The following is an 18,131-nucleotide window of genomic DNA, read 5'->3' as shown; positions in this document are numbered from 1 at the left end:
AACCCAAGGATAAAAGGGTAAAAAAAAACCCTTGGGGATCTTTCCAAGTCGCAATTGATCTTGGATTGAATACTGGATGCATTTGGAGGAAATGATTTACTCAGCACTTGGCCAAGTAAACGACCACTAGTTTGATTGTGTTTGTACAGTTTAGGAGCACTGTTTGTATTGATTTTCTCAAAGAATCTAAGGCTCAAAATTAAATAATGCTTCAGGTTGAAGGCCTGGAGGGAGAGGCAGCATTAGTTACCCCCGACTGTCTGCCTAACCTTAACAAAGGGAGTTAGCCGCACTAGGAAGGTGGACCAAACCCGTTGCGAGAGGTCTCTTAGTTGGGCGCTACTTGGAGCAGGAGGACCATTGGGTGCCAGGGGGCTCTGGCCGTAAATCCCTTGCCTTCCGAGCCTTGCACAAGAGGCCGACGTGACTCGAGATTAGATCTCGAGGCCCGCATACTAGTCTATGGGTGGAAACTTGGATTAGTAATCCCTGTGGATTGCTGGATTGCCTTCGGGTGGATTATGGATTGTCTTCGGGGAGTGTCGTACTGCTGTGCATCCGAGGTGTGGAATCCACCAAAAATTTTGTGTGTGTGACATTTGTTACTTTGTACATACTTAGACGTTGTGCTTTGCTCTGTTTGAATGTTTTGCCTTCAATTGGTTCATGTTCAATTTCACAGAAGAGACAAGTGCTGTTTGGGAGTGAATCTAGTATTTGTTACAAACAATTTAGAAGGAGAATGGGCTCTAGATCTGTAATGAGTATGGTTTTCCTGAGCTTTTCAAGTTGTTTGCTTATGCTAAAGATACAAATGGTATCGAAAATGGGAGAACTTCTAACTTTCATGCTTTGAGATGGCTTCATCTTATGTGCAGTCTACTGAAGAGAAAATAATTACATGCTTCTTGCTTATAGACAATCTATTATAGGATGCTACACACATATATAACTTGGGCATGGATCAAATGTGCAAGGGTTTGAAACTACTACAACATTCAACCCTTCAATGAATGATTTTGTCATACATATTCCAACTTTAAGAGCTACCAAATGGTGACCGGGAGGCTTAGGGAAAGTCTCAACACATGAGATTGTTTATGAAATTCTGCTTACAAATGGCCGTAATTATGATGTTCAGTGCAAATTTGTAGCCTTGACAATCATCAAGCATTGCCTTGAGTTACAGTTTGCTGATTAACAGAAATAAGACGATATCAGCTCAATGAAAAGACAGGCATCCTATTATCTATTATAAATTTTATCTGGATATGGGTTATGGCAGTCTCGAGATCAATGGCCTTCAAAGCTCTACAGTAAACACAAAATACGACAATTTTGCTGAAGATAAACAATGTATTTCAAAATGCATCAAAGGACAGATGTGGTGTTCTGAAAGGCTTGATGATGGTTGATGCAGCACGTAAGGCATGGCAAGCTAGGTAGCAGATGGCGACTGAAATTATGACAGTAAAAATAGGCCTAAGCTTTTTTAGAAAGAAAGCTTGGCGAACTCCCAAAATATACAGACATGCCAATCTTGTCTTTAGAAAAGACACGAGATCGTCATCAATGAAAGGGAAGAAAAAGCGCAGTGTATCTGACACACGAGGGGAAGGTAGGAACATCAACGAGTAAGAACGCAGAGTTCTGATGCTCTATGTTCCAGGACTACATGGCTGGGGTTGCAATGTATAAAGATAAAGCCAAGCCACAAACCATGGCAGCTCTTTTACTGGGATATCTCTACAGGCCGTGTTGTCCACAAATTTCGTGGACATGAGAGTGAGGTCAATTCTCTAAAGTTTAATGAATATGTTTCAGTCATCGTTTCAACTGGATATGATCGTTCTATGAAGGTTTGGGATTGTCATTCGCAATCAGTGGAACCAATTTAAACAATAGATACATTCTCAGACACTGTTACATCCTTGGTGATTATACCAACAGAAATTATAGGTGGTTCTATGGATGGAACAATTTGCACATTTGATGTTCATGCTGGCAGAGAGATTGTGGATATTGTGGGACAACCAGTGACAAGTATATCTTTGTCAAATGACAATAAGTGCACACTAAGGGGGGATGTCTTGATGCAAGCCTGCAACTTTTGGAAAGATCCACAGGAAACCTGCTTCGAGAATATAAAGGGCACACAAATAAGTTTTACAAATTGGACAGCTGTATGTCAAACACAAATGATCATGTAGTGAGTGGTTCTGAAGATGGAAGAGTCATCTTTTGGGACCTTGTAGATGCCTCAATTGTCTCGTCAGTAAAAGCACATGCATCAGTGGGACAATTCAAGACTTTGTTCATGTGGAGGGGATCCTGCATCTGTATATAGACATTTGCAGCTGTTACCAGAACTCTCAAAAGCTCCTTGAATGTTGCAGCAACATCTGATTGCACATCAGAATTTGGAAGTTCCATATAACCAAAGAATTTCCTCAGATTATTTGACTCTAAGACATACTTTGTTGTACTTTGATGTCTTATACACGATGCTTTGCCCTGGAGCTTGAGCGTACACCCACAACCATAAAACAAAGTCGTCCAGAACTTGTTGCTGTGTGGGGAATTGGACAATAGGATTATTCACATGATGGATCTTCTATCTTGAGATTTGTCAAGGTCCTCTGTGGATGCGACTTTGCTTTCGATAACCCTTCGACATCTTGAACCCAACATGAAAGCATCGCATTTAAAAAAATTTCAAGATGAGAGATACTTCAGCATCAATTTCAGCCTCTTCTATGATTCCTGCTTTGTCCTCTACTTATGCTTCATCATCGACTTCTGCTTCAAGTACTTCTACGGATGATTTAAAGCAGATTTTGCAGCAGAATATGTCTATGTATATGCAACTTCAAAATCAGTAGACACAATTGTATATGCAGTAGCAGGAGCAATTATATCAACAACAATTGTCTCAGTAAAGGCAACTATATTCGGAGCAAGAGAATGCAATTAGCGCGACTAAGGAAATTGAAGCAGTTGAAAATGAAAAGAAGCTATTTGATGGCCATAATGTATCGGCTTATTTGAAGATGCATGAGATTAAGATGGGATTTTTTGGAGTACTAATAGGACTTATGAGTAAATATTTTCTCCGTCTTGTCACACCCGCCTTGAGGGTAAAAGTGAGTGATCTTTTCCTTCAAAATTCGCATTTGCAAGATTTTAAGAAGGCTCTAAAAGAGGAGCATTTTCTTGAGGACTTTGGGATGGCTACACGACGATCATTTTGAGAGTGGGTCTACATGCCAAACAAAGGTCTAGCTGCTTCAGAATTGATACGAGAATTTGAAGAGAGGTATAGTCAGCTTGATGCTATTGAACAAAGAGCATTGGATGTTGAGAAAGTTGAGCTTTTCTTGCAAGCTACAAATCCTGCTCTTCAAGAAGAATTAGGAGAGCTTCTTGAGGATTGCACAAAGCCTATGGGTCTTAAAACAGATTGGCAAGACACCCAGGATGCGGTCTCTACTTTGACCAAGAGGTGGATATGGAAGACCCGCCTATAGAATGGATCTATGACACCGACACCGTCTTATGCTCCTATGTCTACTTCTACCCCTGTCATTTCTTCTCTTCCTCAACCAGTTTCTTGGCCTATGCCAATGCCTATTGTTTCTAATCCTCCTGTTCCTCCTGCTCCAAGACCAATGCCAACTCCTTTTGCTCCAAAATCATCCGCTCCGTCGGTTCCTTCCTCTCTTGATGACATAATCAAAGGCATAACAAATTTGACACTAGAGTCAGTTAAAGCAGAATTGGTGGGGAAATTAAGAGAGCATTTTGCTTTGACCGTGCCTACTATTTCTTCTAGTGCTCCTAATGCACCTAGGAGAGATCGAAGATATATTTGGTGTGATAGTACGGACCATCAACATTGCAGGGATTGTGAATCTTTTCAAGATGCAAGGAGGAAGAATTTGGTATTTTGGGGACAAGATGGTAAGATCTGGTTGACTGAAACAGGAGTTTCGCTTGCTACCAATTTTGGGAAAGGCGGAATGAAGAAATTAGTAGATGATATGGCTGCACGTACTTCTTATGTGGCAGCTAGAGAATATGACTCTGCATATGGAGTCCAGATTGAGAAAGGTTGAGAGAGTCAGTCAGCATTATGGACCTATGCTATGGATATGGCAAACAAGGGGAAAATTCAGCAGACTGTTTTGACTAGTGCAGGTTCTAGCATCAGATTTGAGACAGGTTGGGATTCGCCTGTTAATAGGCACACTATTTACGCCTACTTGGCTAAGTTTCAGGGAGCAAATGTACTTGTTGAGGAGAAATGTAAGAGAGATAAAGAGAATCCAAATGTAGCTAAAAAGACTAGAGGGGGTGGTTTGTTACTCCACCTACTGCAGGGCCGTCTTTGAGACCAGAGCCAGAACGACAAATAGAAGATGCTCAAAAGAAAGAAAAGAGGCAGGAACCTAGATAGAGAAAGCAGCTAGGATTTAGATTAATGTCTGATATTGAGACATCTACAGACATGAAGAAAATCGTTAATGACAAGATACTTGGCAGTGAGGTGACTTTTACTATTTCTAAGGTTTTGGGCATCTCGAAAAGAGAGTTTCAAGATTAGTTCCAAGAAGTTCTGAAGAGAAAAAGACATACATTGCCTACTACTGATACACAGGGAGTTTTGATTGGGGAGTTGGATGAGGATGAGGATGAGGTTATGGTTGAGAATGCTTCTATTTTTCCACAGATAGAGAAGAGATTTTAGCCTATGCATTATGCTAAAACTGATGAGCCTATCTTGGTACCCCGTAGTCATTTTTGGTGGAGTCATTGGGCTAGGAAAACTATAGAAACAATGGTAAAAATTGGAGAGAAAACAGTGCCTTATGTTGCTTTGGTGGATCATGGTTCAGAGATTAATCTCATAGTTCGTGGAGTTTATGAAAGTAATAGATGGCCTATGGATGCAGAGCATGGGTGGCATATGAGAGCCGCCAACAACACTGCAGGTGATCTGTATGTTGCCTGTCCCAGTGTGAGGATTTCTGTTGGAGATGTAGAGGAGGATTTCCATTTCTTTGTGCAGGATTCATGCTCTTACCCCATAATTCTAGGGCAGCCATTCATCACAGAGATGTGCATGGAAACGAAAGTAATGGATGATGGATTTGTTATGCAGGGATTTGCAGTAAAGATGGTATGAGAGGAGTCTAGTTTATGACTGTGTGTGTAAATCGTGCTAGGAATAGGGATACTCTTCGAGATGCACCTTTGCCCACTGTGAGGGATTCGGGTTTTCATTAGGTACCATTGTTCCGCGAGACGACAGTGGTATACAATAGAGGAGATTGGAGTTCTCGCCTCTTGGCAACAGTGTTTTCTCCTCCAATTTTGTTGGAATTTCAGCAAACAGTTCGATGAGTTATCAGAAGATTTCTAAGTTTCCTAGAGCTACCAGGCACTACATATGCAGGAAGGAGAAAGATTTGAAAAATGCACGTATTTTAGAGGATGATGAGCATATAGATGGGATGTATGATAGTATGGTTTGTGCAGATAGGATGACAGAGATGGAAAATATACTGAAAATTGATATGCAGAGTTGTCTCAGTAATGTATCAGTGCAGTCCGTGGACATGTTTCATGAAATTTTAGATTTTGTGTCACAGATAGAGTCAGAGGCTGAGGTGACTCAGCAAAAAGTGTTGAGAGCTGAAGAAATTCAGCAAACAAAGTTTTTGGCTGATTATGATTTGCCTACAGAGACACAGAGGGTTGAAAACTTTCAACCAATAGAGTTTACTGCTGAAATATTTCAGCATCCAGAGTTTAGGGCTGTTCCTATGTAGTCCATAGAGCATAGGGTTGAGGATATTCAACCACCAGAGGGTAGAATTGCTAATTTACAGCATGATTTGAGTAGTGCAGAGGATCATAATGAAGCCAAGGTTGACACGAAGTACAAGACTGTGGATAAGAAGGTGAAGCCGGTAGTCGGACTGCTTCCACCTGACAGTGATCAGCAAATAGAGAGGGCTGTCAAGTGGCCAATTTTGAGGAATCCAGAGCATATAGGCCATAAATTTTCAGTAGAGACTCTTGCTAAATTAAAAATTGGAAATGGTGATTTCTTGCTACCCTCAGAGAAGCAGTGCTTTCAAGATATGCTTGAGCGACATGGAAGGGGATTTGCTTTTTTCTCACATGAGATTGGATATGTGAATCCGCATATTGTTGCCCCTATGGTGATCTTTACTATTACTCATATTCCATGGAACCTTCACCCTATTCCAGTTCCTAGGGCACACCTATCAAAGCTAGTTGACTTGTTGAATGAGAAAATCAGGATGGGAATCCTAGAGCCATCATCTGCACCATACTCAAATAGGTTGTTTATGATTCCAAAGAAGAATGGTACTCTTCGATTTATACAGGACATGCAGATAGTAAACAGAGTTACTATCAGGAATGTTTGTATAGGTCCAGTTGTGGAGAGTTTGCAGAAGCATTTTCTGGACGTGCCATCTATTCTTTAGGTGACTTGTATTCGGGATATGATTAGTTTTAGCTGGCCTTGGAAAGCAGGGACATAACCACTATGAGAACTCCTATTGGGCTTGTCAAGATGTGTACCTTGCCTCAAGGTGCCACTAATTCTGTTGCGCATATGATGAATGCCATGCATAAGGTCCTTCGTGAGTACACATCTAAGCTTACCATGCCTTTCTTGGATGATGTACCCATTAAGGGGTGTGCAAAAGAAGAGAAGAATGAGAGTCTAAATGAGCAGGGATGCAGATACTTTGTGGATGATCATATTTTAGCTTGTGAAAAGATTTTGGCCAGGTTAGAAGAAGTGACCTTGACACTATCAGGGCAGAAATCTATTTTTGGAGTAAATGAGATCATCATTGTTGGACATATGTGTGGGTATTATGGCACGAAACCTTCACCTGAGAAGGTGGATACTATAGAAAATATTACAGAGTATTGTTCAACCACTTCAGAGGTACAGAGATTCATTGGAGCCTGTGTGTTTTATATGATTTGGATACCCCATTTTGCACACATAGCAGATTGTTTATATCAGATGCTTTGAAAGGGACAGCAATTTTATTGGGATGAGAGACATGTCAAGATTGTGGAAGAGAAGGAAGGAGTCTCACTTGTAGCTTCTCACATACACAATGGGGGATTCACACAAAGGTGGAGGCTGAAAACAATTTTTCTCTTCTTAGTTGTGTAAGCCAAAAAGAACTCTAGTACAGAGAAATAGAAGAACCCTATATATGGGTCTCAAACCAAACTCAACCAACTAAGGTGGCATACTAACTGAGCCATGAACTAGAGTAGATAAGGATAGCTGTCATCTAGCTATTATTCATGGGCGATGTACCAACCGCATCTGCAGCTAACAAGTCGGTGACATAAATGCTCAACAGTCACCCTGGCATATCACGAGTGGAGCTCGATATCTCAACACTCCCCCTCGGGCTCAATCCCAATTCTTGCACACCAAGTAGGTCTCTAAACTTGCGCAGCTTCTCTGCGCCCAATGCCTTCGTGAATATGTCAGCTACCTGATCCTTTGTGCTGACATAAACTAGATCAATAAGACCCAGTAAAACCCTCTCTCGCACATAGTGATAATGCACCTCAATGTGCTTTGTTCTAGCATGATAGACTGGGTTATTTTCCAAGTGTATACTACTCATGTTGTCACAATAAATGACAACTGGCCTATCTGTTGGCTGATGCATATCATAAAGTAGCTTATGCAACCAAGCTACCTCACATGTAGCCATTGCTGCACCCTTGTACTTAGCCTCTATGCTCGACAAGGCAACTGTAGGATGTTTCTTACTGCTCCAAGTGACTGCAACACTCCCAAAAGAGAACACATATCCATTGGTAGACCATCTATCAGAAATACTACCAGTCCAATCAGCATCAGTGTATCCATGCAACTGTATCTGAACCCCAGTCTCATAAAATAGTCCATACTGCAATGTGGACTTCACATACCTGAGTATGCGTCTAGCCGCATCCAAATGCGGTTTCCTTGGAGCCTGCATAAACTGACTTACCAATCCAACAACATAGCTCAAATTTGGCCTAGTAATAGTCATATAAATCAAACTTCCTACTATGCATCTGTACATAGTAGGGTCTTCGAGAAGCTCACCTGCATCTCTGCTCAGCTTCACATTCTGCTCCAAAGGAATTGAAATAGGCTTACAGCTTGTCATCCCATATTTGGATAGCATGTCCAATCCATACTGCCTCTGCAAGAGCCGTATCCCACTTGGTGATCTAATCACCTCAATGCCCAAGAAATAACGCAGCTCTCCCAAATCCTTCATCTCAAACTTCTGCTTCAATAGCATTTTCACATGAAGGATATCTTCATCACTATCACCTATCATAATCAAATCATCAACATAAATGACAAGTAGCATAATACCTTTCTCTGTTTTTCTCACATAAAGTGAGAAATCTACCTTGGAAATATGAAAGCCAATAGTGATAAGATACTATCCTATCTTGTCAGACCATGCTCTAGGTGCTTGCTTCAAGCCATACAAGGCTTTCTTCAACCTGCAAAAAAACTCAGGATGAACAGCATGCACATAACCTAGTGGCTGCTCCATATAGACCTCTTCTTGCAAATCACCATGAAAGAAGGCATTCTTTACATCCATCTGATGTAAAGACCATCCCTTTGATGCAGCCATAGCAATGACTGCTCTTACGGTTGCCATCCTTGCAACTGGACTGACTTTTTCTTCATAATCAATGCCATACGTTTGTGCATACCCCTTGACTACTAATCTTATCTTTAGGCAAAGGTACCAATTCCCATGTAGCATTTGCTTCCAAGGCATCCATTTCTTCATCCATGGCTTTCTCCCAGTTTTCTTTTTCCATGGCTTGCTCAAAAGAAGTGGGTTCTGGTTCCTGTATCACTTTGACCATATAGGCATAGTGAATGGCTGTAAATCCATCATATTTCAGCCTATCCATAGGATACCTAGCTTTGGTAGACCTGTGGAGAGTAGGTTCACTCCCAGGTGCTCTCAAAACATTCCTAGTCTTCCTTATTCTAGGTATAACAATAGAAGGAATACCCAACTCATCATCAATGCTCTATTCTGAGCCACTGGATTCACCATCCATATAAGAGTGACTTGCATTCAAATCAAACATGGGCTGATCTACCTTCTCTTTTCCTTTTTGTGAAACCTACATACCATTATCTGCATTGCTTTGAGAAGATTCTCCTGATCTCAATCTACCTGTCCATGGCAAAGAATGTGAACCACTGCTAGAGGACACTCCAAGTCCACTAATATCTTGTGACTGCTGCTGTGAATTCTGTGCAGCATTACCATTTTGTGCATCTACATCATCAATCACATTTACTGGTTTATAGCAACTACTCATCTCATTTAAAAAAATATCTCTACTCACTGTAAACTTACGAATAGAAGGGTTATAGCATCTATACCCTTTCTACTGTAGAGAGTAACCAATAAAGATGCACTTCTCAGCTTTTGGATCCAACTTGGATCTCAACTCATCTGGCACATGAACATAGGCAATGCAACCAAAAATTTTCAAATGAGAAATATCTGGTTTCCTACCAGTATATCTCTCCTCTGGAGTCATGCCATGTATTGCTGCAAAGTAGGAGTCCTATTCATTATGTAGACTAATGTAGCAACTGCCTCAGCCCAGTAAAAATATGGCAAGTCTTTTTCATTGAGCATGGCACGAGATACCTCTCCAATATGCCTATTTTTTCTTTCTGCAATTCCATTTTGCTGTGGGGTATGACTACATGAATATTGCTGCTTTATGCCATGGTCCTGCAAGAACCTTGCAAACTCATTTGAGAGGTACTCTCCCTCTCCATCTGACCTTAGGCATTTTATTTGCAGGCCTGTTTCTTTTTCAACCTACCTGTCGGATGTATTTCATGTCCGGAATATCACTAAGAACCTGGTTTCTATTGGTCAAATGGTTGAGCAGGGCTTGCAGGTCAGATTTAATCCTCATGGATGCTTTATTAAGGATATGAAAAATAAAGGTCGCTTGATAGCAAAAGGAAAGAAGAAGGGAAAAATATTTACGTTGGATGTAGGCATGCCTGAATTGAGTGCACCAATGTTTGCACATGGGACCGGTGTAGTTGCAGATATTGATATCTGGCATAAATGCATTGGTCATGTTAATGTACAACGACTTAAATCAATGCAAGCCCAAAATATTGTTGCAAGATTGCCTAAATTCAAGGTTGCAGAAATTCATAAGGTATGTGAAGCCTGTCAATTTGGAAAATAGGCAAGGAAACCATTTCCTAGATATGTTCAAGAGAGTAAGAAGCCATTGGAATTAATCCACTCTGATGTGTGGACTACTAAAGCTGCATCTATTGGAGGCTGTCATTATTTTGTCACTTTTATAGATGACTATAGCAGAAAAGTTTTGGTGTATTTTATGAAAAAGAAAAGTGAAGTTTTTGAGCGTTTCAAAACTCTTTTCCTTGCATCCTGCATCCATTCTGCATGACTTGTCATGTGGTTTGATACATCTGAGTCAACATACCACACGTCGTTGCTTTCTTCTGCACTTGTCATAGAATTGGTCATGTGTTGCATCCTAAACAAATGCTCATTTCTCTCATCACCCTGTCTACTAGAAGATGCATAATTCCCTTGTTGCAATTTTCCATTCATGATATCATTCTGCTTTTTATAGCAATCTTTAGCCATATGACCCATTTTACCATAGTAGTAGCATTCAACATTGTTGTTTGCATTTTTCCCTCTTTACCATCCACCACAACCTCTTTGGCTCCCCCTACCTCTAGAGTTACCACGTCCTCCTCCATAGGACTAGTTTTCTTGAGTTTACTGCATATTCTGATTTCTACCACAGCCTCCAGATCGGCCTCCTCTACCTTTGCCTCTACCTCTTCCAGCATTTGAGTAGAAGACAGCTTCTTTTGAAGTTCCTCCTGAAGAAGATGCACCACCATTTCTCTGCTCCTCAGAAATTAGAAGAGCAATCAACTCCTCAAAATCAGGAAATCTTTCACGGACAGAAATGGATGTTCGGAACTGTGCATAATCCTTTCCTAGACCATTCAAGGTCACAGAGACTAAGTCATCATCTTCCACTAGCGACCCAATGGAAGCAAGTGCATCTGCAATCTTCTTCACCTTCATGTGGTAGCCATTAATGCTCATACTTTCTCTTTGCACATTGTGAAACTCTTGCTTGAGCTGCATTTTCCTGGGTTGCGTATTTGTGCTATACATTTTTGACAAAGTATCCCATGTCTTATTTGGTATACTTGCATCCTGAATATGCACAATCATAGAGTCTGAAATACTGATAGACAGCCAGTACATAACTTTTCTGGCTCTCTCATTCCATCCTTTAAATGCCTGCATTTGTTATTGATTGGAAACATTAGGAAGAACTGATTCTTCTTCATTTCCTGCAACAAATTCCCAATATCCTTTTCCCATAAGGAAATTCGTCATTCTAGACTTCCATGCTTGGAAATTGTTCTTGTCAAGCTTTTCAGTGACAATCTGTGAAAGAGAATCAGATGCCATTACAGAACACTGCAAAAAATTATGTCACTGCAAAAAACACAGCTTCAGCATCACAAGGGAAAATCTGCAAAACTGAGGAAAGTGGTATTTGACCACACACTCACTTCTCAGTGACGATTTTGCGTCAACAGGCAACAAGGATGATTCTGTAACTCCCAATGTTTCTCCGAATAGGCATACAATGCAATTTCTATGGTAACTTTTCACCAACCTGTAGAACAGTGGTCGCACAGCAAAAAAAGGGCCTTTTCCTAAGTGCGTGAGAAAAACTTCTGCCTTCAAAACATGCCTCGAAATGGCCTCAAATTTAAAAAAAAGGGCAACCGAGGGTTGTTGCTACACTGTGAAGGGTGTCTTGATCTGAGACAATGTACTCTTGCACTTTCTGGCTGTGCTACCTCTGCAGAGACTTGCTCCCAAAACTCGAAAAATAAAAGCAACACTGGTCCTCTTATTACCAGAACACCGCGAACTTGGTTTGCTTTCTTGAGCTCCTTACCACAAACCAGGCTCTGATACCATGTCAAGATTGTGGGAGAGAAGGAAGGAGTCTCACTTGTAGCTTTCTCACTTACACAATGGGGGAATACACACAAAGGTGGAGGCTGAAAGCAGTTTTCCTCTTCTTAGTTGTGTAAGCCAAAAAGAACTCTAGTACAGAGAAATAGAAGAACCCTATATATGGGTCTCAAACCAAACTCAACTAACTAAGGTGTCATACTAATTGAGCCACGAATTAGAGTAGATAAGGATAGCTATCATCTAGCTATTATTCATGGGCGGTGTACCAACCGCATCTACAGCTAACAAGTCGGTGACATAAATGCTCAATGGTCACCTTGGCATATCACGAGTGGAGCTCGATATCTCAACAAGCCACACTAGAGCCATGTGGAAATTGAAGAAGTTATTGCAGATTGCTCCTACTCTTAGGAAAGCGGATTATAATTGCGGAAGGTCCTATTGTATTGACAGTTGACACTAGTCCAATTGGCATAGGTTGGGCTATGGGCTATGGGTCAAGATGATGCAGATGGAAATAGGTACGTTATTCGATTTGGGGAAAAAGTCCTAAACGAGAGAGGTATCCACAAATCAAGAGGGAATTATTGGGAATTGTTATGGCTCTCAAATGTAACAAGGAGTATTTTATTGGATCCCTAGTTGTGGTAGAGGATAGGTATGATTACTAGTATTTTATTGGAGCCCCAGTTGTGGTAGAGACAGATTGCTTGCCATTGATAGGTACGATTACGAGTTGCTCTACTCCGGATATAGCTATGCTGAGATGGATCGCATACATCAAGTCATTAAATCTAAAATTTAAACACATAGCAGGGATGGATAATCCAGTGGTGGCGGATATGCTGTCTAGAGCCAAATATGATGAAATTTCAGTCGCTATGGTTGATCATGTTTGCCATGTCTATGATATTGTGGCTTTCATAGAAGAACTCTATGTTGGAGATTGGTTGCAGATTGGCAAGTACCTTAGTACACTAAGCAAAAGAGATGAATGGAGAGATGAAGAGTTCAAGAAGATTAGAAGAAAAGCCTATGGTTATTTTAAAAATGATGGATTTCTTTGGAAGCAACCAAAAGAGGTGGATTACCCTTGTGGATTGTTTGCAATAAAGAGACCCAGTTACAGGTGATGAGAGAGTTTCATGAGAGTCCTTGGGTTGGTCATAGAGGAGTGTGGGCTACTTATGAGTAAATTAAGGAAAAATATTGGTGGAAAGGCATGAAGAGAGATGTTTCTCACTTTGTAGAGACTTGTAGAAACAGTCAGATGTATTCCATAGTGCGTCATAAAGATGAGCTTCATCTAACCTATCTGCTATGCATTCATTATAAGTGGGTACTTGACTTGGTTACTATGCCTATGGGTCTATGGCAGATGAGATATATTGTTTTCGCTAGAGAGGATCTTACCAATCATGTTGAGGGCAGACCTTTGAGAAGGAAGACCACTAGTGCAGTGTGCAAGTTCTTATTGGAAGAAATTTTATGCAGGTATGGCTGTGTGGATAAGATCACTGCAGATCACGGTGAATTAGATGCAAATGAAGCTAGGAGTTTTTCTCTCAAATAGGAATCAACTTGGCTCTAACCACAGCATACAATCAAGAGGGAAATGGAAAGAGTGAAAGAGGACATCCGCCGATAGTGAAAGCATTAGCCAAAGCATGCAGAGGATGGATTGGAGAATGGCCGAGACTTCTACCATTTGCTTTGTGGGTTGATCGTACGACTCATAGTGTTACCACAGGATATATGCCTTGCAGAGTTGATGTATGGTCAGAAACTGGTTATGCCGACTGAGACTTGTGCTTTGACTTGGTCAGTTTTACCTTGGCAGGAGGATTTGACGAGAGAGGAGCTCTTAGCTCTTTGGATCTAGCAGTTGGTTGGAGAGAAGACCATAGGATATTCAACTAGTTATTGACAAGTTGAAGGTTGCTAGACTTAGAAATAAGGACAGGTTTGACAGCAAGCATCGCTTATGGCCTAGAGCAATAGAAGAGGGAGACTAGGTATTAGTCTTTGATAGCAGCCTTGAAAATCAGCATACTGCACTTTGGAAGATGGTGAAAAGATGGTTTGGGCCGTACATAGTCAGACATGTCTTTGATAATGCAACATATGAGCTGACAGAATTGGATGGGACAGTGCTTAGAGTGCCTATTGCAGGAAAAAGAATCAAGGTTTTCAAGAAAAGAGACGATGAGGATTATGCATTGGAAGAATTTGCAAGAGAAGAGCAACGAGAAGAAACTCCAGTAGAAGAGACAGATGATATGACAGATAACCTTGCAATATACCAAAAATAGATAATGAAGAGATTGATCTGTTCGTGGATCTTGAAGACAATGATCATGGGTAGTTGGCCCATCCGAAGGATGCGGCGGATCAAAGGGGGTGGATGTCGTACTGCTACGCATCTGAGGTGTGGAATCCACCAAAAAATTTGTGTGACATTTTTTACTTTGTATATACTTAGATGTTGTGTGTTGCTCTGCTTGAATGTTTTGCCTTCAGTTGGTTCATGTTCAATTTCACAGAAGAGACAAGTGCTGTTTGGGAGTGAATCTAGTATTTGTTACAAAAAATTTAGAAGGAGAATGGGCTCTAGATCTGTAATGAGTATGGTTTTCCCGAGCTTTTCAAGTTGTTTGCTTATGCTGAAGATACAAATGGTATCGACAATGGGAGAACTTCTAGCTTTCATGCTTTGAGATGGCTTCATCTTATGTGTAGTCTACTGAAGAGAAAATAATTACATGCTTCTTGCATATAGACAATCTATTATAGGATGCTATGCACATATATAACTTAGGCATGGATCAAATGTGCAAGGGTTTGAAACTACTACAACATTTCATACATATTCCAGCTTTAAGAGCTACCAAATGGTGACCAGGAGGCTTAGGGAAAGTCTCAACACATGAGATTGTTTATGAAATTCTGCTTACAGATGACCGTAATTATGATGTTCAGTGCAAATTTGTATCCTTGACAATCATCAAGCATTGCCTAGAGTTATAGTTGCTGATTAACAAAAATGAGACGATATCAGTTCAACGAAAAGACATGCATCCTATTATCTATTGTAAATTCTAACTGGATATGGGTTACGGCAGCCTGGAGATCAACGGCCTTCAAAGCTCTACAATAAACAAAAAATACGATGGTTTTGCAGAAGATAAACAGTGTATTTCAAAATGCATCGAAGGACAGATGTGGTGTTCTGAAAGGTTTGATGATGGTTGATGCAGCACGTAAGGCATGGCAGGCTAGGTAGCAGATGGCGACTGAAATTATGATAGCAAAAATAGTCCTAAGATTTTTTAGGAAGAAAGCTTGGAAAACTCCCAAAATATACAGACATGCCAATCTTATCTTTAGAAAAGACACGAGATCGTCATCAATGAAAGGGAAGAAAAAGTGCAACGTATCTGACACACGAGGGGAAGGTATGAACGTCAATGAGTAAGAATGCAAAGTTATGATGCTCTATGTTCCAGGACTACATGGCTGGGATTGCGATGTATGGAGATAAAGCCAAGCCACAAACCATGGTAGCTCTTTTACTGAGATATCTCTACAGGCCATGTTGTCCGCAAATTTCGTGGACATGATAGTGAGGTCAATTCTGTGAAGTTTAATGAATATGTTTCAGTCATCGTTTCAGCTGGATATGATCGTTCTATGAAGGTTTGGGATTGTCTTTCACAATCAGTGGAACCAATTCAAGCAATAGATACATTCTCAGACAGTGTTACATCCCTAGTGGTTGCACCAACATAAATTATAGGTGGTTCTATGTATGGAACAATTCGCACATTTGATGTTCGTGCTGGCAAAGAGATTGTGGATACTATGGGAGAACCAGTGACAAGTATATCTTTGTCAAATGACAATTAGTGCACACTAGGGGGGGAGGGGTGTCTTGATGCAAGCCTATGACTTTTGGAAAGATCTACAGGAAACCTGCTTCAAGAATATAAAGGGCACACAAATAGGTTTTACAAATTGGACAACTGCTTGTCAAACACAGATGATCATGTAGTGAGTCATTTGAAGATGGAAGAGTCATCTTTTGGGACCTTGTAGATGCCTCAATTGTTGGGACCCTGCATCTGTATATAGACATTTGCAGCTGTTACTAGAACTCTCAAAAGCTCCTTGAATGTTGCAGCAACATCTGATTGCACATCAGAATTTGGAAGCTCCATATAGCCAAAGAATTTCCTTAGATTATTTGACTCTAAGACATACTTTGTTGTACTTTGATGTCTTATGCACGATGCTTTGCCTTGGAGCTTGAGCGTACACCCACAACCATAAAACAGAGCTATCCAAAACTTCTTGCTGTGTGGGGAATTGGACAATAGGATTATTCACATGATGGATCTTCTATCTTGAAATTTCATCAAGGTCCTCTATGGACGCGACTTTGCTTTCCAAAACCCTTCGACAACAGATTATGGATTAGCCTACGGGCTGGATTATATGATGTATTCCAAAGATAAATAAGATCAATTGTTGAAAAGGAACTTGTTTGACATTGTTTTTCTATGTCAGTGCTAAGATTATATGAAGGAACCAGTGACTAAAATGCTAATTAAGGAAGCTGATTTTTGCGTGTCAAACTAAATGTGGTAGGTAATTAGACAACTAAAGTAACCCTGAGGAAAGTATGGTGGATGTGGGCATGGGTCCGTCCTATGAATGGGTGGTCCCGATTGGCCGGGAAATTTTCTCAATAGAATTGACAGTAAGAAACATTGACCTAGAATCTAGGTTACTAGAATCCCGATTCATGCTGTTTTAGGGGAGCAGAATGGGACTACGCCTTATGGGCAGAGAGGTCGAGCTTTGCATCCCTTTCGTTTTCCATTCTCCTTGAACCAAGTGTAGCATGAATCCACTTCGACCCTGACGTTTCTGCGTAAAGTAGTTCACCTGGGGTTCGACACTAGCTGCCATTCTAGGAGTTTGACCACTAGGAGAACCCTGATTCAGGTCAGTCCTAAGTGGGAATGGCCGAAATGCTTCAGCTTCGTGGCAAACTCGGGAAGACCTAGATCGCAAACCCCATGATATTTTGTGGGAGTGTTGGGCGGCACTTTTTGGACTCCCTTCTTCCCAATGGGCTGCTAAGATGTGTCCTACGAGCGAACAGGTGGATACATTACAGTTGGTATCAAAGCAAACCAACAAGAAACTAATGTTTACAAGGAAACTTAACAAGGAAAAGTAGAGCAAATGTTGATGTTAAGATTGTTTCCTTACTTACTTATCAATGTTGACTTGCAGAGTCATGAAGCATGGAACGGATTCTTGGTGTTCCAAGTTATGTTTATGACTGCGATGCATGCTTCAGATTATCGACGGAGGATCGATATGATGAATATCCTAGACCGTGTCTACAATCCATCGGCCCTGTACATGGAATGGAGATGGACGGGTGATTCAGGAATCTATTACATAGTTGTCCACCAATTTGCGTACCTTCGAACCAACCTAAAGAGAATCAAGTGGTTGGAGGACCTGAAGATTGTGAAGCTGTTCATCTTTGTTGAGGCTCACGCAAACACAACCCTACATGTATGTGTACGAGGAAGTGACCCAAATAATCCCTACCAATAGAATCAAGGTGTTGGGACGTTATGAGAAGAACGGGTACCAAAGGAAAGGATACCCTAATCTTCCAATGACCTATCGATTCCTGAAGATCCATGACCCAAATCCTTATTATTACCTGGTTCTCGTATCTTAATGTAACACAACCTTATTCTCCACGAATTAATGTATCCGCTTGTTCCATCTTCCCAAGAAATATTTTACTCCGAGAGGGCTATGTCCATATGAATGAAATAAGACTCTTTTTATCAATGATTGTCTTGAGTATGAGTATTGATAAAAAAAGGTTAAGTGATTAGTTCTCTTAGCTAAAAGCTAAATTGGGCATGAAATGTAACGTGAGAAACGTTTTAGTGAGTGTTAGCGTTAAGA

The 18,131-nt window shown here is 40.7% G+C and overlaps 2 pseudogenes; both read left to right on the top strand.

Moving 5' to 3' along the window:
- Positions 1–1,271: 1,271 nt before the first annotated feature.
- Positions 1,272–2,347, top strand: LOC148028544 (uncharacterized; annotated as a pseudogene).
- Positions 2,348–15,300: 12,953 nt separating this feature from the next.
- On the top strand, positions 15,301–16,282 carry LOC148028543 (uncharacterized; annotated as a pseudogene).
- Positions 16,283–18,131: the final 1,849 nt, after the last annotated feature.

This window comes from Lygodium microphyllum, chromosome 11, assembly GCF_053477565.2.
Source record: "Lygodium microphyllum isolate KBCC chromosome 11, Lygodium_microphyllum_v1.1.10, whole genome shotgun sequence".
Lineage (NCBI taxonomy): Eukaryota > Viridiplantae > Streptophyta > Polypodiopsida > Schizaeales > Lygodiaceae > Lygodium > Lygodium microphyllum.
This window is presented reverse-complemented; position numbering and strand designations above follow the sequence as displayed.